General features: G+C 35.7%; 1 protein-coding gene across 6 annotated transcripts in view; it reads left to right on the top strand.

Moving 5' to 3' along the window:
* Positions 1-23,998, top strand: part of AFF1 (ALF transcription elongation factor 1) — a 220,283-nt gene that overhangs the window by 32,615 nt on the left and 163,670 nt on the right. Inside the window, exon 1 of one of the 6 annotated variants that reach the window (XM_056803180.1) lies at positions 2,535-2,608. The exons of 3 other annotated variants lie outside the window; for them this stretch is intronic. The gene's annotated coding sequence lies outside the window, so the exon portion shown is untranslated. Of the gene's footprint in view, positions 1-2,534; positions 2,609-4,904; positions 5,189-23,998 lie in introns of those variants that run through there. 2 more of the 6 variants (XM_056803178.1, XM_056803179.1) reach the window with 2 other exon arrangements.

Raw genomic sequence — 23,998 nt, 5'->3', positions numbered from 1 at the left:
TGTGTTGGAGACATATAGAAATGCTGATGACTTATGTGTGTTTATTTTGTATCCTGCAACTTTGCTAAAGTTGTTGATTATTTCGACTAGCTTTTTGGTTGTTTCTCTAGGACTCTTTAAGTAAACCATCATATCATCTGCAAAGAGTGATAGCTTGCTCTCCTCATTGCCTATTTTAATACCTTCAATTTCTTATTCTTCTCTAATTGCTACAGCTAGTGTTTCTAGTACAATGTTAAATAATAGAGGTGATAATGGGCATCCTTGTTTCACTCCTGATCTTTTTGAGAAGGCTTCTAGTTTATCCCCTTTTTCATCTTTTTTTAAAACCCTTAACTTCTGTCTTAGAATAGATACTTAGTACTAAGGCATAAGAGTGGCAAGGACTAGGCAGTTGGGGTTCAGTGACTTGCCCTAGGAAGTGTCTGAGGCCAGATTTGAATCCAGAATCTCCTGTCTCCAGGCCTGGCTCTCAATCCATTGAGCACCTAGATGCTTCCTTCCCATTTCTTCTTAAACCTCTGCTGGCTTCTCTTCCCTCTACCCTCTCAGTTGAGAACTTGCCTCATATTTTACAGAAAAAAATTGCCATTTGCCATGAGTTTCCTCTTTTTTCTTTCTCATCTCACAGCACTTATTTGTCTTCTGTCACTCTTTCCTCCTTCACCCTGATCTCACATAATGAGATGGTCTTACTTCTTATCAAGACCAAGTGCCTCAAGTCATCTCATTCCATCCTGTCTCCTGCAATGGATTGTTCCCTCTGTCATCCCTACTGTATCACTTATTTTCAGGCTATCCCTGTCTTCAGAGTCCTTTTTAATGGTTTATAAATATGTTCATGTTTTCCCCAGCCTGAAAAAAACCTCACCTAATCCTCCCATTTCTGCTATCTTCCTTTATTTCTTTTACCCTTTATGGCCAAAATTCTTGAAAATACCATGGCTTTACTTCCTCTCTTTTCTTTTTATTCTTCACCCCTTACAGTTTGGCTTTCGATCTCATAATTCCATGGAATTTCTCTTTCTAAAGTACTAATGATCTTTTAAATGCCCCCAGTGACTTTTTTCTGAGTCATTTTCTCTTCAACCTTCCTTCAGCTTTTGACACTGTTCATCCTTTCCCTGATACTCTTCTCTCTAGGGTTTTGTGACAGTACTTTCTCCTTATGCTTGTGCTTTTGACTGCTCTTTCTCGATTTTCTCCTCTGGATCCTCACTAAGATTACTCCCTCTAATCACATCTCTGTGTCTTATAGGGATCTGTGCTAGATTTTCTTCTCTTTTCCCACAAGATTGCTTCACTTAGTGATCTCATGAACTCCCTTGTATCTAATTTTCATCTCTGCTGATGATTCTCAGATCTACCGATCCTGCTCTAATCTCTCTGCTGACCTCCAATCTTCTGTTGCCTTTATGATGTCTTGATTTAGATTGATATCCATTAAACATCTTGAAAATATTCAATATAGATCTCATCTTTCCTCCTAAACCCTCCCCACCAACTTTCTTACTTATTACTGTTGAAAATAATACCCTTCTCCTAGTCTCTCAGGCTTCCAACATAAGTTTCATCCTTGACCCCTCACTATCTCTTATCCCCATATCCAATCTGTTGCTAAGACTCATTGAGATTACCTTTGCAACATCTCTTGAATATACTTTCTTTGACACTGCCACCACTTTCCTCTCGTTGTCTCATTTCTGTACTATGGCAATAATCTGCTGGTGGACTTGCTTTGCCTGATCTCAAGGGTCTTCTCACACCAGTCCATCCTTCATTTAACTAACAAAGTGGTTTTCCTAATGCACAGGTACAACTTTGTCACTCTCCTACTTCTCTGGCCTTCAGGATCAAATATAAAATACTCAGTTTGATAATCAGAGGTCTTTACAACCTAGCTCCTTCCAACCTGTTTTCAATCTTGTTACATTCTTTCTCCCCAAAAGGTACTCTTTGATCTTTGCTTTTCCACAAACAAGATACTGTTTCTCTGCTTCTGGTATTTTCTCTGAATGTTCCCTATGACTTTGAAAGTTTTCTCTCTTCTTCTCTGCCAACCAAGGTCCCTTATTTCCTTTAAGTCTCAACTAGAATCTCTTCTTTTGTTGGAAACCTCTCCCAACCTCTTAATTCTAGTGTCTTTCCTCTGTTAATTATTTCCTATTTATCTTATATGTTGTTCTATAGCTTGTTTATACATAATTGTTTGCATATTGTCTTCCCTGTGTGAAGTGATCCTTTGCCTATTTTTGAATTAATCAACCAAAGCTTGAGCACCCCTACTTGGCACTAGCCTTTCAACTCAATCAGAAACTTGTGAATCCTTTGATAAGAGTTTATACCCTCATAAGATGAGAGGTGGAACCTACAAAAAATACTCCCCTAGGCAGTGCTAAGCAAATTAAAAGACTGCAATTGGCCCTCGTAAAGTGGAGGAAGGGACAGGAAGTGATGTAAAAAAGGACTATAAAAGATGATGAACTTCCTGTGCAAGAGGTCTTCATCCTGAATCTTGGTTGTGGAGGAGAGTGGACCTGGGACGCTAGCTCTTAGACTGCTTCTGGTACGACTGCTCCTGGATCTTCTCCTTTGGCGCTTAGCCTGGGTGAGTGAAAAGCTGACCTTCCTTTCCTGGCTTCTGGAGAAATTAGTTTTGGAGAGGTCTTCCCTTCTTGGAGGAGGCTTCGTGGGTTGAACCCTTTCTAAATTCAACACCAAGCCCTCTGGCTAAGGGGACCAGCAACATTTAGGGTGATAAGCTAGACTTCTTACTGTACCCTCTTTTACATTTCTCTACTTTCACTCTCTCTACTTTTTTTTGTAACTAAAAGCTGCTAAAAGTCATTTTGACTTGGGTAACCACAGTATTATCTTAAAATTCTCATATATTTTAGTCAAACTCCTAATTAAGTTCCTTACACCTATTAGACTGTATTAGACTTCCCTATTAGATTGCCTTGAGGGTAGGGACTGTCTTTTGCTACTTTTTGTATCACCAGTGTATTTAGCACAGTGCCTAACACATAACAGATGTTACTAAATGTTTACGGTTGACTAACTGAAATAACTGTGGATATGCTGCTTCTGAACAGAAGCAGTGGATCAGATTGACATGTAAACTTTGCTCTTTTAGGGGAGTTAAAAAGAAGATACAAAATTAACTGACAGCTTGGATGAGGAAACTTCATAGCTATTCACAGCCTTTGAAACCAGAGTAATTTTCATACTCTCTAATTTCAGAGTTCTACATGCCTCTCTTAAGATGTTTATGTTAAGGATAATCAGAGTAACAAAAAGAACCATTAGATGATAACCAGAAACAAAAGAAGGAAAGTGGTTTGGAGTGAAGGAAACCTTCTGGCTGTATCTCAGTTCCCTAGAGAGAGACAGTTCAGTTTTTCTTGATCTTAAACTCAAGCTGCCAAAGACAGGGGGCAGATGTTTTACTTCTGATTGTGATGCCTTCCTTCTTGCTTTTCTGGTCCCAGGGAAAGGGAAAAAGATACTGACTTTTGTTGTCCCCCTGCCTAGTCTTTTTTCCTTCTCCTTCTCCTCCACGTTTCCTTGAAATACTGCTCAGACCAGTTCAGGCAGAAGCAATTGTTCCATCGTGAGGAATATGAACAAACCTTTGAATTGTTTGTTAGATTTAATATACTTTCACTGTATATTCTTTAGCTTAGCCTGATGACCCTAGAGAGGGATCAGAAGCCTCCTTATAGAAGTAAAGATGAAAAAAAATTTCATTTGTTGGCATATGACAGTTGGCTAAAATAAGCTTTTAGTCTTGGAAAACCAATGAATATTGGATATTCTTAACAAAATAAACAGTATACAGTTTGCCTTTAATTAACAATATTGCACAATGTATGAATCACAAAGAATTCTTGAGTTCCTTGGAAACCAGCTCTCAGGTCCTTTTTCATACTTCTGGTCCCTTGTGACCTGGATCGGTATTTTTTATTTCAAATATTTTCTTTTTTCTAATTACATAAAAGAAGAATTTTTTAACATTTGTTTTAAAATTTTTTTCAAATTCTCTTTCTTTACTCCCCATCCAGTCACTGAGTCGGCCAGCACTTTGATATTGGTTAGTTATGTGACTTCCAAAAGATATTTCCATACTAATCATATTGTGAAAGAAAACCCAGATGACCTTCCCCTCCAACAAGAAAAACAGTCAAAAAAGTATTCTTGAATATTGAAATTGAGACTCCATCAGTTCTTTCTCTGGAGTTGGATGACATTTTTCATCTTAAGTCTTTTAGAATTGCCTTAGATCATGGTATTACTAAAAATAGCTAAGTCATTTATGGTACAATATTGCTGTTAATATGTACAGTGTCCTTCTGGTTCTACTCACTTCACTTTGTAACAATTCATTTAAGTGCTTCCAGGTTTTTCTGAGAACAGCTTGCTTGTCATTACTTACAGCATAATAGTATTTCATCATAATCGCATACCACAACTTATTCAACCATTCCCCAATTGATGGACATTCTTTTGCTTTCCAATTATTTGCCACCACAAAAAAGAACTGAAATAAATATTTCTGTACATTTATATTGCTTTCCTTTTTGTTTTTCATCTTTTTGGGATACAGACCTAATAGTGGTTTTGCTGGGTAAATTATATATATAGTTTTTTACCCCTTTGGGTGTAGTTTATAGCGACACAGACCAGCCAGCCAGTATCCCACTGATATCAACAGTTTGGGGTCTTCTGGAGGTGGGTAGGTGAGAAGAATGAGAGGGACCAGAAGACCAGTGATGCAGTGGCAATCAAGGGCAACTTTATTGAGAGGAAGGAGGATTTTTATAACAAATTGTTTTTATAACAAAAGTTTCTACCCAAATTTCTCCATATACATGGTAACAGGCAATATTTGTATAGTAACAGGTAATGGTTAACAGAGAACTCTGAGAGACACAATGCAACCTGTCATAATCGTGATCTATTGAATACATCTCATACAGGGATTGGATGATCAGGGATGTTCATAGGTTACATGAAACATACACAAGAGTTCTGTTGGGGATACAGTTACTTTCAGGGGTTTCCAGGGATATGGGATACAAAACATGTCCTAGATGAAGGAGAATGTGGCTGGGGATATTCCAGAAACTTTTGGGGTCCCAATTAATTCCCAACAATTCCCCCTTTTAAATTATTTTTAAAAGACAAGGTAAGTGGGTGCATGATTTGTGTGAATTGCGTAAGACTAGAAAGCTAAACTCTACCCTTAGTTATTAAACAGCTCTGCTTGTTTGGTAAACTTTATTTGCTTGGGAATGGGACTTAGGATTTTCAGTTTTATTAGGGCTGTTATAGGCAGGTGAAAAAAGGAGGTCTGGAGTTCTGGAGATCTGCGTGTCTCAGTGGCTTCAGCTTAGGAGCTGAGATTGCTTGTAGCTTTTAACCTTAAATCAGGAGGATCTTGTTTTCCTCTGAGCTTTTGTATAGCCATAGCTGGATTTTTCAGGCCTGCAGTAGCTTCAGTTGAGATTTTAAAAGTCCTTCTGCCTTTACATGACAAGTATCATCTATCACAGCTTAGAGAGAATTACTCTTAACATCCCAATTTTGTTTTATAGAAAGATCCAGCATTTGAAATGTCCTTATATGTTCTTTATATGCTAAGCAAATATTAACTTCTCCCTTACTATCAATCAAAGTTGTCTAATTTTCAAGTGTCTATGCTGCTAAGAATCATTCTGTTGTTCTGTTTCTGTTATAGAGTAATGCTGGGGTCTGCTTTATATCTTTTCTTTCTAGTCAAATCTGCAGTGTGTTTAATGTAAAATGTTTGTGCTAAGTCTTTTACATTTTGAATTAAGTGTGGGTTGATTATGCTGTGCCATCTTCTGGTAAAGTAAGGGTAAGGTGAGCAAAACGGGCTGTTTCAAAAGAACAATTCTGATCAGTTATAGAGTTAAATAGAAGGGGAAATACATTTTGAAACTTTATATTTGCTACATCAATAGTTATACCTATTATAGGTTACATTTTTCATTGTAGCTGAACATCAACAATAGCAATAATGGGATTAGTATTAACATGAGCTGTTCTTTTGGCTTGTCCCTAAGTCATAGGTTCTATAGCTCGGGTCTTTGGAATGGTCATTTGTGTTCTCCATAATCCTTTGTTCTCAAGAGTCCTTTTCGGTGAATGTTCATTTCCTGTGTAAATAAATGCAGAAATCTCCACCCAAAGGTGAAATCTCGACTCCCATGTTATAATTTTTTGTAAAAGACTGATGTTTTGGATAAGTTTGGGTTCGTTGGATCAGATTTGTTTCTTTCAACTATAATATTGGCCAGTTCCCCTTTTTTGTTTTTTAAATATGTTCTTGGCTTCTCAAAACTACTTCCAGCGGATTAGGAAAGAGATTGTTCTCTCAGGATCCAGATTGGTCTTGATGATGTGTAAAAGACTTAATTTGGAAATGTGATCCAATTTTATTGTTTAACTTGAATAAGCTTTTTGTTCTGCAGAGGTAAGGACTGTTCATTTCAAATATGCCAGGATTTTATTTTTTCTTCAATCTCTTATTGAGTGAGTAAAAGGGTTAATGATTTTGCTGGGAGTTAAATTTTCACTAACATCAGTTTGATTAATGGTGAATTCAACTCACAGTTGTTTTAAAAAGTGTTTTCACTCTTGGGTAATCACAGAGCTAGATTTATGGCTTTAACTAGCTATGGAAATTTGAGCTGCTACGGATTTCAGAGTGTAATAGTTTGCAAGTAGGAGCTGGGTAGGTGGTAATAATACATATAGTATATACTGAATTCTGATGTCCTATTCAGGGATTTCTTGAGTTTTACACAATTACAATTTAAGATGCTACTTCTAACACCTAGGAGGTGGGTCGCTAGATTCTTTCCACATCACATTTTTACATGTAGGATACATATTGTGTTTTTATACATACTTACATTCTAACAAATTGTATTTTAATGCACGTTAATCTTTAGACCAAGAAATTTTTTCTTATACCCTGAAATTTTCTTTGAAGGTAATTAATGTATCCTAATCAAGTGCCGCACTGTTTGGAGATTTGTAATAATTAAAATTATGAGGGTGATAGTAGCTTAATAACTTTATTAAATCAAGGTAATAGGATTAGTAAAGAGAGGGAAAGGTAGGAAAGAAGTAGAGAGATACTTAGCTTTCTAATCTCTTGGCTGCCATGATGGGCCTGTGGTTAGCTCTGACAAGGGTTCCTTCAGTTCTTCATGATCCAGCCAGAAAACCCCAAAGACATCCTGGTCTTCACTTGTGAGCTCATTTCCCCACCCACTAACTCTTACATGTCACATCTTAGGAACCAATCATTGTTTCTTAATTTGCCTGGGCCCCCCCAAGGGGAATCATTTTCCTGTCTTAGTTCCTTGGTTCTTTAACTTCCTTTCTCTGAGGACTTACCTATACCTAAATTTATTCAGTTGTCTTTGACCTCCAGGTCACTAAGAGATGATGTTAAAAAAAAAAGTGACAACGGAGAGAGAAATTTGCTTCTGACAGATTTCAATTTTTGTAATAGTTCAAATTTTTAATACCTGTGGTAGATCACAATTGCAGATTAATAAATTTTAAACTTCTTTCCTAATACCTTTAATTTTTATATTTTTATCTCAACTCCAGTTTATTAAAATAACATTTTAGGTATGTTCAGATAATCAACACAGTATGCATTATTTGAATAAGATTTAATGTCTTGAAGTATAGTTTTAAGCTGCCCCATTAGATATCAATTTTGGCCCTTTGTAATATTTTAGAAATGAAGATAATCATTTAAAATTAAACCATATTTTGTATTAGATGTGTCAGCACTTTCTAACTTTGAAGTTTAATAAAATGTTGGTTTAGAAGAATTTTTGAAAGTTGAGAAAACTTCAGAAAAATTGGAATAATTTTATAGGCATTAACTATCTCTTTTCCCCTTATTTCTTTATTTTCATAAATAGAGTTAAAATGTTTAAGTTAAAAGTGAATCTTTTTAATATTATCCCTTTTTCTAGAAGTAGGTACTAAATTCTCATCCATACAGACACTTTACTGAACCTTCATAGGAATTAAGTTGGAACAGTTCTCCTAGGCATATTCATGCTTGAGTAGTCACTATATTCCCTACACAGATCTGAGCTAGCTGAAAGCTATTCAGCTGGTTTTCATAGATTACATTCCAAAGTCATTTGTGATTTTCAAAACTGTATACATCAACACTGACCTTTTAATATTATTCAATTGTGGGATCAGTTTATCACTTTTCTTGTCTAGATCATTTCTACATTTCTTTTCTTGTGGCCACCAAGGATTGAAAGGCAGAAATGTTTGGCAGATTTGTTTGACTCTTGCTTTAATAGAAGCAGAGAGTAAGATTTCTTTTTAACCAACTAAATTTTGTCAAGGTTTAAGAGACCTAAAATTCTACAATGTTGTTTTTGAATTTCCCAAACTATCTCTGATCTGTTTCCTTCAGTTTACCCAGGATAATGAAGGAGAGAGAGAGGTAGTAAAGTGCAAAGGACCTCTTTTATTTTCCTCAAAATTTTACTTCCCAGTGCGCACAAACATATAACATATACTCATGACACAGACATCATAGTTATAAGACAAACATAAAACATAAGTCTTGTTCGGTATATTTTGAATTAATTTCTGGTTTATATTTCCAGAGCATAGCTTGATGGGGTCTTTTAGTCCAGTCTGGTCTCTAATTTTCTGTTTCTATGCATGGGAAGGGACTACAAGTTGAGAGGTTCTTAGGGAAATAGAGTGAGTCTGTAGTCCGAGAGTAATTCTGCAATGATTTTGGTTGCAAATTGAATAAGCTTATTTTAGGAGATAAGAAAATTGACATTTTCCAGGATAACCTGAAACTGTTATTTGCCAATCATTAGAGGTATTATTTCTGAATTATTAGTTTTGTCACTAATGGAGCTCACTTTTTCTGGGGCCTCTAAGGAGATAGAGTGGTTGGGGCATCTTCAGGAAAGATGAACTTAGATGGACTTTTATATTGCAGGATCTAATTAGTAAGAAAAAGGGTTAACTTCTGCAAGGAGGTTGATTTTGACAAATGTCAGTTTTAAATTTGCTTCCTTTTACATTCCAATGGTCTCAGACACTTGGAAAGTGCCCGTAACCCTGTACTTTGATGTTTTGTAGAGAGCTTGATATCTAAGTTTACTTTCTTAATAACATAGCTGGATTTGTTATAGAAGAATAAACTCTTGATTCCTCCAGTTTCTAAATTTTGAGAAAGGGAAAATTTTGTCTGCCTTCTGCCTTTTTGATATGGTCTGTTGTAAGATGGGCTTCTTATGACAAGGGGATGGAGCAAGGGAGAGTGGTTTGGGCAATGGGAGGGGGAGGAGAAAAGCAAACAGCCCCTTCTCTTCCCAATTCTATACTGTGCTCCAAGGAAAGTACTTCTATACTATGCTGAGGAGAAAGAATTTTATTCATGGGGTAAAGAAAAGGTTTTGTCCTTTTAAACTACTTGTCTCTGCTGGTAACATAGATTTTAAAACTTGTAACACCAATTCTTTCTCTTTTAAACTGGCTTGTCCCATGTTTCATTCCTACCTGTAAACTAATTCTATAACATTCACTCTTTCCAACATACACAGACAAAAACAAATACAGACACACACTCACACACACTTTGACTTATTACTCCTGATGAAGACCCCTCCAATTTTTTGAGGGATGAGAGGGATCCCCCTGCCACGGGGCCATGAGGATTCTTCTCACTTGGGTTTCTTCTTTGGGCAGTGCACCTATCTCCTGGAAGGTTTTGCTTAGTCTGCAATTTCCTGATGAGCCTCCAGGAAGCCCCACATTGGGTGCCACTTGATAGCAACAGGGACTGGCCAGCCAGTATCCTGCCGATATCAACAGTCTGAGGTTTTCTGGAGGTGGGTAGGTGAGAAGAATTAGAGGGACCAGGATGATCAGTGACGCACTGGCAGTCAATGGTGACTATTGAGGGGACTGAGGATTTTTATAATAAACTCGTGTCTCTACACAAAGTTCTCCATATACATGGTAACGGGCAATGTTTGTATAACAACAGGTAATGGTTAACAGAGAACTCTGAGAGACACAATGCAACCTGTCATAATCATCATCTATTGGATATATCTTGTACAGGGATGTTCATAGGTTACATGAAACATACACAAGAGTTCTGTTGGGGATATAGTTACATTCAGGGGGTCCTAGGTGAAGGAGAATGTGGCTGGGGATATTCCATAAACTTTTACCTTTGTCCTCCCAATTAATTCCCAACACAAAGTTCCAAATTGCTTTTTAGAATGGTTGGCTCAGTTTATAATTCCACCAAGAGTGCATTAGCATCCCCATTTTCCTATTTCCCTAACAACATTTATCAACTCTTTTTCTGTCATATTAGCAAATTTGATGTTCCTCACAGTCATTTTAATATGCATTATGGTTACTATTTCACTCCATCTTACTTTCCCCCCCTTCTCTCTCCTTTCACCTTCTCCCTCTTCAAAAATGTTTTGTTTCTGATCATTGCCTCTCCCAAATTTCCCTCCCTTCTCATCAGCCTTCCCCTTCAATTAATCCTCACATCTCCTACTTCCTTATAGGGTAATATAGATTTTTATAATCAACTGAGTGTGTATGTTATTATTCCCTCTTTCAGCCAATTCTGATGAGAATAAAGTTCAAGTGTTTCCCACCAGCTCCACTCCCATCTTCTCTACTGTAAAAGCTCTTCCACACCTATTATATGAGATAATTTATGCCATTCTACCTCTGTCTTCCCTCCTCTTCGAATGTATTCCTCTTTCTGGCTCCTTATTCATTTTTTTATATCATCCCGTTATAGTCAACTCACACCCCTGCCTTCTATTTATATAGATGTCTAACTGCTTTAATAATGACAAAATTCTTTGGAGTTACAAGTATCATCTTCCCATGTAGGAATGTAAACAGTTTATCCTTTTTTGAATCTCTTGGGATTTCTTTGATTTTCTATTCAGTCCTGATCTTTTTTACCAGGAATGCTTGAAAAACTTTAACTTCATTAAATACCCATTTTCCCCTGAAGGATTATACTCAGTTTTGATGGGTAAGTAATTCCTGGTTATAATCCTAACTATTTTGCCCTTTAGAATATCATAGTCCAAACCTTTTAGTCCATTAATGTAGAAGCTGCTAAATCTCATGTTATGTTGATATGGTTCCACAGTATTTTAATTTTACCTTTCTAGCTGCTTGCAATATTTTCTCCTTGACCTGAGAGTTCTGGAATTTGGCTATAATATTCTTTGGGAGTTTTTATTTTGGGATCTTTTAAGAGGCGATTGGTGGATTATTTCAGATTTCTATTTTATCCTCTGGTTCTATGATATCAGAGCAGTTTTCTTTGATAATTTCTTGATCAGTTATTTTTCCAATGAGATATTTCACATTATCTTCTATTTTTCATTCTTTTTATTATCTGTTTCTTGATATCTTATGGAGTCATTAGCTTCTACTTACCCAATTCTAATTTTTTAAGGCATTACAGTGGTATCTTGACAAACGAGTTTAATTCTTTCCATGCCCAACCTCATAACTCAATTTCCTTGTGTGTCAAATCAAACTTCCTCATTTAAGTTAATGTATGTGCAATTAATCTGTTCTATCCCCCCAAAACATAATTTTTTTGTTTTATATGCTTTTAAATATGAAAGTGTACTTTATAACTAATAAATATAATTACAGATAATAAGAAAGATTATAAAGAAATAAACTTGCTTATGAAATATAATTTACCTTCAAGGTCAGGCAAAGATGCTGGAAGAGAAGGTTTTCATTTTGTGGTGCTATTGCTTAACATAACTTACTCTCTACACACATAATGCTACATATAAATGTAAAATTGACCTTATATATTATTTGTGATGTGTAACTTTATTGATAAATTTGATTGCTATTTTTAAATTTTACTTAATTATCATCATTTTCTTCATTGAATTTTGGTTGCTTTGCCACACTTTCCTCAATTTCACTTAGAGGTAGTTTCAACAAAAACCTTTCCATGGAAGTTTGTTTCTTCCTCCCTTTCAGAACATTTCAATAATGTGTGAAACAAGTATCATTACACAGCTTCAACTCATGACCTGTTGCAACTTTTTCTTGGTGTCTTTTCAATAAACTGTTTAATTTTTTTCCAAATCCTCAACATTTCCTTAATCTTGCTTGTAGTAATTAATTACCTCATCCACCTTGGGCTCCTCCCCACTAATTTCCTATAAAATACCTGTATGCTATTACTGCTATAATTCCTTCAGTTCTTCTGTCATCAGGATCCCTGGTTAAAAGTTAAGGAATTTGCCAAAAAAATCTGATAATAAAGACAAAAGTAAAGAAGAAAGCAAAAACAATTAAATACAGATGCTCTCATGGCCATATAAACACTGAATTTAAAACAGACAGCCTCATGTAACTTGTGAAAATGAATGTTCGGCAGGCTATCTAGTGGAGGGTGGCAGAAGCTCATGATTCAAATATCCTCTCATGACTTAAAGCAAAAAATCCAGATTGTAACTGTTCGTATCTCAAATTGCTTGTGACATAAGGTGTTTGTGCATCAAGGTACCACTGTATTTTTTCTCTTTTTAAATGTTATTAATAGAATTTGTGCATAAGGGTCCCAGCCCCTTTCCTGCTCTCCTCACATCACTGTAGGCATCATTTGGGAGACAGACGTGTTCACACAAATTATGCCTTTCATGTTTCCACCTTTCAGTTCATTCTCTGAAGTTAACATTCCCTTTAATTCTTTAAGAAAATTTGTGGCCATTTGTGATGTTCTTTTGGTTCTACTCATTTTGCTATTCATTATCTTATGTAATTCTTCCCTAGATTTATTAAAATTAGCCTGCCCTTTGTTTCTTAGGAATTATTTTCTTCAGTATGATTTTGTACCTCTTTTTCATTTGTCCAGTTCTACTTTTTAAGAAGTTCTTTTCTTCAGTGAATTTTTATACATCTTTTTCCTTGTGGTCCATTCTGCTTTTTAAGTTTTTCTCATTATTGAATTTTTGTATGTCTTTTCCCATTTATTCAGTTCTGCTTATTTTTAAGAAATTCATCTCTTTAGTGGATTTTTGTGCCTTTTACCCCTCAACTTTTTTTTCATGATTTTCTTGCATTACTTCCATTTCTTTCCCAAATTTTTCCTTTACTTATTTGATTTGTAAAATCCTTTTTGAGCCCTTCCAGAAATTCTCTTTGGACCTGATTTTTCTTTGAGGCTGTTTTTATAGTGTTGTCTTCTTTGGACTTTGTGTTTTGAGCTTCTATGTCACCATAGTAACTTTCTGAAGTCAGGTTTTTGTTGTTGTTGTTGTTGTTGTTTTGTTTGGCCATTTTCCCAACCTATTTCTTAACATTTGACAATATGTTAAAGTTGGGTTCTGTTTCAGAGGCAGAGGGTGCACTGTCCCAAGTTTCAGGTTTCTTATGCAATTGTTTTTGGAGCTACCTCTGGGAAGTCTATAAATCTTCAGTTCTTTCAAAGTGGTATGGTCTAAGGTATACTCATTGCTTTCTTGGCCTGTCCACTGATCTGTGAATGACTATAAGCACTCTTTTCCACCCTGGGCCTTGTGATAGTGAAATCACTTTTAAAGATTGATATAATATTAATTTAAGGTCGCCAAGGAATTCACATATGAAATTCCTAAATGAACACTCAAGTCGGTATGGAATTTTATTGTGGTTTAATTACAATGGGAGTAAGAAAGAAGGAGAGGGAGAGAAGGAAAGAAGGGGAAAAGGAAAAAGGTTAACTCAACCTTCTGGCATAACCAGAGGAAGTTCAGGCCTAGAAGGCCAAGGTAGAGAAGGGAATCAGTCCTTGACTCACGTGACCGATCTGAAGGAAAGCTGTCTGTGGGCCTCCTCCCTGCTCGAGCTCCTAGCACGAACTGCCGCCTCACTCTGTCCACAGGAAGTCATTGAATTCCAGAGGCTGTTCCCTACCTTACTTCCTGTGCCTCACAAGTGCCAAAGGTGGCTCAAGCTTGGCTTAGGACAGCCCAGGTGGGCAGTTAGCTATTTCTGATTTGTCATTGACTAGCACATGCCTGGGTAGTGTGGGTGTGCACAATTTTGGGTGCTAGACCAAGCAAGATGGAGATTTAAAAACCACAGCCTGTGACCAAGATCTGGTGCCTACTAGTGCTCTTCCTTACTCTAGCTTTAATGGGCAAGGCAATAGCAGAGTTTTCAAAGGGTCACCTGTAATTTCCTTCTGACCAGTTGTCTGACCCTCTTACTATATGTGGACTGTGACCTCTGAAAGCCCACTGATTCAGTCATCTTCAAAAGGCCTGCTGCTTTACCTGTTGCACTGAACTGCTTCATACCCCCATGAGACATACCTTTCCTGCCAACATTCCAAGTTGTCTTGGGCTGAAAACAATAGTTTTACCAAGTCTTTTTCTTGGTTCTGCAATATCAGAATTTATTTTGAAGCATTATTTTGCTACTTGGAGGGGAATTTAGGAGAGTCAGGCCAGTCCCTGCCTTTACTCTGCTGTCCTTGGATTAATGTTTTAATGGTGTGGTGGTGATGAAAAGAAAAAATGAAGAGAATAACCAAAAAGCTGTTAGGGGAATGCTAATATATATTCTCTGAATGTATTTATCTTAAAGGGCCTAGAAGTGGATAGCATTTACATTTTTTTTATTGGAGAGCTTTAATTTTATTTGAATATTTAAGCTTTTTATAATCAGTTTCTCTTACTCTCCCTTCTTACCACCTTATTTAGTCAGTGAGGTTAGGGGGCAGTAGGAAAAGGTCAAAAGTAGAAATAAGAATTTTTTAAAAATGTAAATGTCCCCTCCCCTCTTCATCCTAAGATCCTAGGGTATATAACTAACGTTACTTCTCTTATGTTTTAATTATGTTACATTTACAAGGCAAGAGGCATGAAGTTTCTGCTTTCCCAAAGAACTGGGTTATGATTTATTTGGAAGTTACTGAGGCAATAAATATTTTGAGTTTTGTTTTGAAAAATTATATCTGGAAGGGTATCATTGACATTCTTATTTCTTTCTTTTACCAGTGTATTGTGAGGACTTACTGATTGGGAGTAGAGTGTTCTTTATTTGTTCCTCCCTCATTTAAAAAAAAATCTCAATAGAAAATAGATATGTTTAAAACTACCACAGTTGCTATAGAATTTGCAATTTGAGGAGACTTTCAGAGTTATTGTCTAATCTTGTCATTTTTTCAAATGAAAGAATAGCCCTAGAAAAAGAGGATTTGCTCACAGTCACCTAGGATAAGTGTCATGCTAAGACAAATTGGGTTGTTTTCCCCTCTATATATGGTCCTCCCCAACCCAGAAGTTCCTGATGAGCCATTCATTGAAAAATGAGATTAAAACCACTTTGTGGATTGACTTACAAGATGGAAGAGAAAGGGCATAGTAAAAGTATGTCTAGCTGGGGAGTAGCTGAAATAACTGGTATAATTTAACTCAGTGAGCATTGTCCTTGGTGCTCTGGATTTTTACATGCTTTATAGCAAACTCATTTTTTCCCTCCCTTTTCCTCTTTCTTCCTTGATTTCTGACTTGTATTTTAAATTTTCTTCTCTTTGGATCTTTAAAGCAAAAGAGAATGTCAGTGTTAAGAGGGTCCTTTTAAAATTCAAAAGCAGTAACAAACCCATGTGATGGTATAGCTAGGTGGCTCAGTGGATTGAGAGTCAAGTTAGAGATGGGATATCCCTGTGTTCAGATCTGGCCTCAGAAACTTTCTAGCTCTATGACTCTGGGCAAGTTATTTAACCCCCATATCCTAGCCCTTACCATTCTTCTGCCTTGGAACCAACCTATAATATTGATTCTAAGCTGTAAGGCAAGGTTTTAAAAAAATTAATAAATTGATAGTTTTTTCAATAGCTTGGTGTCCTAGGATTCCTCATTTATCTGCTAATCTGAAAGACTAATCCAGCCCTCTCATTTTACAGAGAAAGAACTAAGGTCCAGAGAGGTTAAATGTCTTGCCCATGGTTCACAAGGTAGGGAGTGACCAAGTGGAATTGAACCTAGGTTTTCTGTCTCCAAATCCTGTTTTCTTTGTACTATACCATCCTGCTTTTCACTTTCAGCAACAAATAACATTTCAGTACCAACGCTGTATAGAGGAAGATAGATGGATTAGGCTCAATTTCTATTATTCAATATCGATTATTGTGCCATGCCCTGCCCCTCTACTGTATGCCAGGCATAACCCCCCCCTTTTACCCCACACAGTTAGAGGGAGGAAGTGCTCCCACTGGACTGCTTGGTGAAGGGATGGGGGATATAAAAAAATGTCATCAGGAATAGTAGAAAGGGGGAGGATAACAGCTCTGCCCGAGTCCCTCTGCATTTCTAATAATGAACTCTGGGGTGGGGATGAGGGAGGCAATGTGCCCACAGGGAGGTTCTCCATTACTGGTATAGAAGGAGAAATAATACATAAGGTATCATGCCACAAAAGAGATAGGAAAGATTGTGCTGGGTCTGGAATCAAAGGATCAAAGTTATATACTCTGCTGCCTTGCTGTTGCCTGTGTGACTGTGGACAAATCCCTAATCCTCCCTGGACCTCATTTTCCTCATTTGTAAGGGGGAAAAGTGGCTGATGGATTGATGATTTCCAAGGTCTCTTTCTTCAGAAGATGGTTCTTCAACTTGATTATCTTGCCCTTCCACCAGAAAACTTACTCTTCTTCTAAACTTCCCTGTTTTTGTCATGATACTTTATTTTTCTAGTCATGCAGATTCCCAACAGCATCTTCATCTTGGATTCTTAACTTTGCCCCATAGAACAAAGCAGTTTTTAATTTACACAATTTAATTTAATTTACATAAATTAAGTTAATTTTAATTTACACTACAAAATTTACAAATTTTAATTTACACAGAAAGATCATCCATCCTGGAGTCAAGAATGCCCAAGTTCAAATCTAACCTCAGACACTTACTGCTGTGTGACTGTGGACACGTCACTTAATCTTGTTTGCCTCAGTTTCCTCATCTATAAAATGAGCTGGAGAAGGAAATGGCAAACCATTCCAGTATCTTTGTCAAGAAAACCCAAGTGGTATCCCAGAGTCAGATACAACTGAAAACAACTTAATACATCTCTTTATTATCTTTATATCTATCCAGTTTCCTGTATTCACATGCTACTATTTTGGTTCACACCCTCATCACTTGATTTTCCTTGACTATTGCCGTAACTTTCTTATTATTCTTCCCTCCAATCCATCCTCTAAGCAACTGCCCAAATTATTTTCTAAATGCATAAGCCTACCATGTTACTCTCTTCTTCCTCCTGTGACTACTACTGACTACTTCAAGGATCAACTATAAAGTTTTCTGATTGCCATTTATAGACTTTTACAGCCTGATCCAACCTATCTTTCCAACCTTACTGATGTCAACTTGAGAAAACACAGAACTACCAAAGTAATTACAAAGAACACATCTTTAATCAGGACAAGGGAAATACTGCTCATAGGCCACCTCACAGAGCCATGCTCTGGGTATACTGTCTCAGGAAAGATACCAATAATGGGAATTTCCACAGAAGAAAAAAACTTGAGGCATTTTATATATATATATATATATATATATATATATATATATATATATATATATATATATATATATACACACACACTCATTGGGGAGTATAGGCAAAGAAGAACCACTGACTTTACAAGGAGGCTTGGGAAAGAGGAAGTAGCCAGTGCCTAGGAGCAGCCTAGATATAATAAGAGAAACTAAGAAGCCAAAAGGGTACTTAAGATTTGATTTTATCTGCTAATCCTGTCTAGGGTGATCAATGGGTACTTAAAGTTATTTGGGACTCTCTGAGGGTTTCTTGAAAGCAGGTTATCAGGGACTAGGGCCAGTCTGGGGTTTCATCAAACAAGGTTGTTATTGATACCCTTCCTATAGTTTGGTCCAACCAAATTGGTCTACTTTCACTGTTCCTCAAACAGGGCACTTTATCTCCAACTTTCCTGTCCTTCCTTGTTTACAGGCTTTTCACAAATCCCCCTTACCCCAACTTACTTTGCCATAATTTTGTGCACACATGCATGCACACGAATACACACACATAGTCTCTTTGTTCTAAAATTTAAACTCTTTTTAAGTACAAGTTGTTTCATTTTTACTTTGTATATTCTTAGCATCTAATACACTAGTGTATATATATAGGAGCTTAATAATTGCTTGTTCAATGATCTCAGTGGATAAAGTGTCTATAAGATTTAAACCATTTTTATTAATTATTTATGGTTTTTACACCATTGTCACTTCTCTAGAATGGTTCCATAATAAAGTAATGTAAAGAAAAACAGACCTTGCTATCCTTAAGACTACATATGCTGGGACTTGGTGGATAGATCTCCAAGCATAGAATAGGGAGAATCTGGGTTCAAATTTGGCTTCAGATACTTTCTAGCTGAGTGGATCATTTAAGCCCATTTTCCCAGCCCTTGCCCTTCTGAGTTGAGTGGCTACTAAGAAAGTAAATGTTTAAAAAAATAAAAAGAAAGACTGTTAATGCTATGTCAATCATCTAGCCTCACTCTACCTTGTCTGGGAGGGAATTGTATTTCATTTGACTTTTTTTTTGGAACTGAAATTATATAGTCATGCTCCATAATCTGTATTCTAATGCTTTAATTTTTTTTTTCATTTACATTATTGTAATGATTTTATTGATTGATCTTTGACTGTTTGGATTTTTAAAAGAGGGAGGAAAGTGGGGGAAGATGGGAGCTGGAGCTGTTGGGTAGCTTCTCTAGTTGGGTACTTTTTAATTGCTTAGTTCCTAGTGCAATTCACTCTTAATTGGAGGTGTGGTTCTTTTTTTTTTCCTTTTCCTTTGGTATTGCTTTGCCTTGAACCATAGCTTCTTTTGCAAATGAAAAGACTAGTTGGAGGAAGTTGGAATTACAATTATCACTACCTCTTTTCTCATCTGAATTTAAAAGGTTCTCCTGTGTAATAGAATCTGCTTGTTAAACAAAGGAGGATGATCTTCAACATTTTTTAAAAACCGAAACTAAATATTTCCTAATAAGATTTTGGGATTCTTAATTTAGAATTTGTTGCTTTCTTCCTGAAAAGCAGAGGTTCTCCAAGTTTTTGGTTTCAGGAAAATAGTGAGCAATACTCTTGTATCTCCTTCCCCCCTTTTAAAATATACATTATACCTACTGATGTTTTGAAAACATTTGAGTAATATATTGAAAATAATTTTGACCCTAGGGACCTATGGGAAATGTTTTGCCCTCATGAAGCTTCAGTTTTACTGAAGTAAACCCTTCCCACATGCCTGATGTGTCCCTAGCAATTGTACTAACCTCCAAGGATATAAAGAAGACAAAAACAGTTCTTGCCCTCCAAGAGCTCTGTTTAATGGCAGAGACCTTGCAACCAATAGTATCAACAAAATATATATGGAATACATTGGAAATAATAGCAAAGGTCACTTAAGGCAAAAGAAGGTGCTAAAAATGTTACTGTATAAAACTGTCACTGGTTTAAAATTTTTAATTTTTAACAATTTAATATTCATATATTATAATAAATAACAATAAATATAATTGTGTTAATTAATAATTTAATAATTATTATGATTTAAACATAATATCTTAAATATATAGTATGGTATGTTAAGGCTTTTCCTAGTGAAAAGATATTTATAGCTGGCCTCTGAGGCTTCCTAGCTGTTGTGACTCCTGGCAAATCACTTAACTCTTATTGTCTAGATCTTACTGCTCTTTTTCTGCCTTGGAACCAAAACACTGTACTTGTTATGGGGGGCTTGAGGTGAACCCCCGGGGTTCAGGAAGGATACCTTTTGCAAGGATGTTCCTCAACTTATCTTAAAAATAAAAAGAGAAGTTTATTCATTTAGAAGATAATGTTGAATTTGGCCAGGAGGACAGAAAGATGCTCTCCCAGATAACAGGATTTCTGGGGTCTTTGTACTCTTTACATCAGTAGAGATGTGACTTTGTGCCATGGGTGGGGTGGGGTTGGTCATCTGAGGGGGGGCAGGGGAGGGTGTTACCTTCATAGTTTAGGGAACATGGTAGATGTCTTAGATACAACCTGATGGTATCTAGGCATAGCCTGGAGGTGCATCTCTCTGTCTATCTCTAATCTAAAGTATGATCCAAGGAGGAAAATCCTTTCAGAGTCTTACTGGAGTTATCAAATGTTTTGTGTTAGGAGTCATAAGGGTAGAAGGGAGCAAGGAATCTCCCTGCTTATAGTTTGCATGAAATACTTCTATAATTTGGGGGTACAATGACCATGCCATACTGACTCTACGAGGAAGGTAAGGGTTAAAAAATAAATATTCATTGGATCATCATAAGATCACAGATTTAGAACTAAACTGAAACCATTATATTTTAGACTCCAGTTGTTTTTTTTGGCTTTGTCTTTTTTTATGAATGTATGAATGTTTGTAATCATGGTTGTAGAATAAGGCATTCAGAAATACAGGACTGTATGGGATTTAAGATTTGTTGGATTTTTATAAACATCTAAATTTAGATGTTTCAAATTCAGCCTTGCATTGTAATAACTACTGCCCACTGGTCCCCTCTTAGTACTTTCTCCCTGTTCTACACCTACATGGTCTATTTATTCCATTAAAACCTACCTTTCTGGTTAAATTGTAAGCTACTTTTATCTGAGACTTAGCCTCTTATAATCTCCACTGTAACCAACCAAGCTGTGTTTATCTGAGCTGGTAGTCTCAAATGGTATTGAATTGCTTGATTCTCCCATAAGGAAATCACTTCCCAAGAAGCTGTGTAGCCAAAGGATAGATCACTGAAAGTAGGAGAGTCTTATCAGTAATTTCTTTCACTTGAGAGTTTCTTGGTTCTGGGGCCTAATTTGCCAGTTAATTTCAGCAGGAGAGAAAGGATAGAGACTTAATTTAGAGTGAAATAATAATGATAAACAGTGAATAATTTTCCAATTATAAGATTATGATAAAAATTTCAGCTTTCCTATAAAAAATACAAGTACATCATTTTTTATTATTATGAACCAATATGTTGTGACAATTTAAAAAATATGGCATTGGATGACTTCCTTTATTTATCTTTCTTAAAATGCTTTCAGTATTCTTCATACTCTTTATTCATTGCTGTTCATATTTATTCATTATAAATGAATATTTATTATTATAATTTATTTTTAAAATTTTGCTTACCATTAAATTTTAAAGTATTTTCAAAGAACTATAGTTCAGATATTCAAACAAGATTATGTCAGCAAACAGTTAATAATAGTATTGTTTTGGTTAGTTTTATTTTGGTTAATATTCAAATAACTTAACCTTTAGATTTCCTAGTAATGTTAACTGTACTACATAGAATCACATGCTGAAATTGTCAATTTAAGGCCTTATGGTGCTTCCCAAAGTGTTTATTTTTTAGAATACCATTCATAAGATTTCCATAAATGTATTAATATTTAGTTTGCAGTAATGATTCATTGTTAGCAACTGATAAGACCTCAGAAATACACATGTATCATGGCAGCAGTTATAAGCAAGACTAGCATATTAGATCATGACAGCTTCCTTCCTATGTGCCCTTGTCCTGGTTCCTGGAAATATCAACTGTAACCTTTTACTCTCTATCAACATTTCCTTCTCTTCCTTTTGATTTGACGCCAGTAGATTCCTTTGAGTCTATGTTGATTATAAATCTTTAATTCTTACAGAACTACCATGCTTTTTTCCTCAAAATTTCTTGACTAACTTTTCTCTGAATTTCTCAACAAATTCCAGGACAAGATTATGCATGGAAACATTACTCCCTAGTCATTGGACATTTAACCAAAGGGTATTTATTTTGTTTCCAAAATAGCAGGGATATATGTAGGCAACAAGAATATGGTGACACATCACCTATCTGGAAGTAGTCTTCCAGACTAATATAACTCATGTGGGTTTTAGGAAACATCAAATTTGAAGGGTGTAGAGCCCATCCAACTGGGATTTTTTGCGCCCTTAGATGACTAAGAAGCAGTATCAGGAAGATCCTGGTGGTGGTGTGCTTTTCTTTTAGGTAAAGTCTTCCTATGTGTGAATGGGAGAGATGACTATATCAGGGAAACAATGGCCCCTTTACAAAGGATATGAGGGGAGATTTCACTTATTTTAAATTTCATTTTTTTACTATTAGCGATAGAGAAGAGTCTTCCACATAATTATGTTTAATATGAAAATCTTTTAAAAATTATTCAAGCCTTTCAACTCCATCAGTGAGCATATCATTGAGCCCTGGGCTTCTGTTCCCATCTCATACTGAGGCTCATGAACTGTAACATCTTTACCAGACAAACTGAACAGGAAACAAGGAAAGAACACATAGTGACTATATTTTGGTAGTTATCAAATAACAGTTATTCAACAGGGCAAAATGCTTGCTTGCTGTTGAACCCTCTGTCAACAATGTATCATAGATATGACAAAATCACAGAAGATTCTTTGACAAGGGTAGCAATATAATTTTTTTTAAACCTTGAGCTATTAATATCAAGCAACCTATAAAAGAAAGAGACATATATTTGCTAAAGGTACTTCTCCTTGTCATGGCAGATATTAGAGAATACAAATAAAAGAGGGATACCCGGTAGACAATAATAAAGTTTTTCCTTATATTATTTTTTGTTTACTAATTATTTTAATATGTAATATGATACATGACAAAAATATATGTATGATTTGCTATAAATATGCAACAAATTATGATACATATGTTTATCCAAGAGAAACAAGTTCTCACATTAGTTACGTCCAAAAAACTTTCTCATTCTTTTTTTCCCCTTTCCTTTCTTTCTCCCTTCCCACCCAAAGACGGCAGGTAATATGATACAGGTTTTACATATGTTATCATATAAGACATATATTTCTCTTCATCATTTTGTGAAATAAGACACATATTGCCTACACTAGAGAAAAATTCATGGAAGACAAAAGGGAAGAATGTTAGGCTTCAATCTACATTCAGATTCCATCTGTTCTTTCTATGATGATGGATAGTCTTTTTTTTTTATCATGAGCCCCTTGTAATTATCTTGTATTTTTGTCTTGTTGATAATAAAGTCACTTACAGTTGATCATCATACATTACTGTTATTACTTTATACAACATTCTTCTGGTTCTGCTCACTTTGTTTTACATCACTTCATAGAACTCCAGAGTTTTGTTTCTTTTATGAACATCTTCTCATTTCTTATGGTGTAATAGTATTCTATTACAATCATGCATTACAATTTTTCAACCATTCCCCAATTGATGGAAATCCCTTAAATTTCCAGTTTTTTGCACCACAAAAATAGTTGCTGTTAATATTTTAGAACATAGCTTCTTTTCCTTTTTCCTTAATCACCTTAGGAAATAAAGCTAATTGTGGTATTACTGGGTTAAAAAGTATACACAGTTCTATAACTCTTTGAGTAATATACCAGATTGCTCCCCAAAATGTTTGTATCATAGTTCCACAAACAATGTATTAGTGCTCCTACTTTTTCACATCCTTTCTAACATTTATTATTTTTACCCTTTTATCATTTTAGCCAAACTGATAGGTGTGAGATGATATCTCATTTGTTTTGATTTACATTTGACTAATCAATGTGATTTAGAGCATTTTTTCATATAAATATAAAAATCTCTGATTTCTTCGTTCAAAATAGCTCATATTCTTATATGCTTGACAAAATTCTCCATGATTTTAGATGGAGACCTCTATCTAAGAAACTATCTATAAAACTTTCCCCCAAACTTATTGTTTTCCTTCTAATCTTGGATATGTTAGTTTTATTTGCACATAACATTTTCAGTTTAATGTTTTCAAAATTCTTCATTTTACATTGCTTTCTATCTCTTGTTTATTTTAAAATTCTT

Source organism: Monodelphis domestica, chromosome 6, assembly GCF_027887165.1.
Source record: "Monodelphis domestica isolate mMonDom1 chromosome 6, mMonDom1.pri, whole genome shotgun sequence".
In the NCBI taxonomy this organism is placed as follows: Eukaryota; Metazoa; Chordata; class Mammalia; order Didelphimorphia; family Didelphidae; genus Monodelphis; species Monodelphis domestica.
Note: the sequence above shows the minus strand (reverse complement) of the source record. Positions and strands in the feature narration are given on the sequence as shown.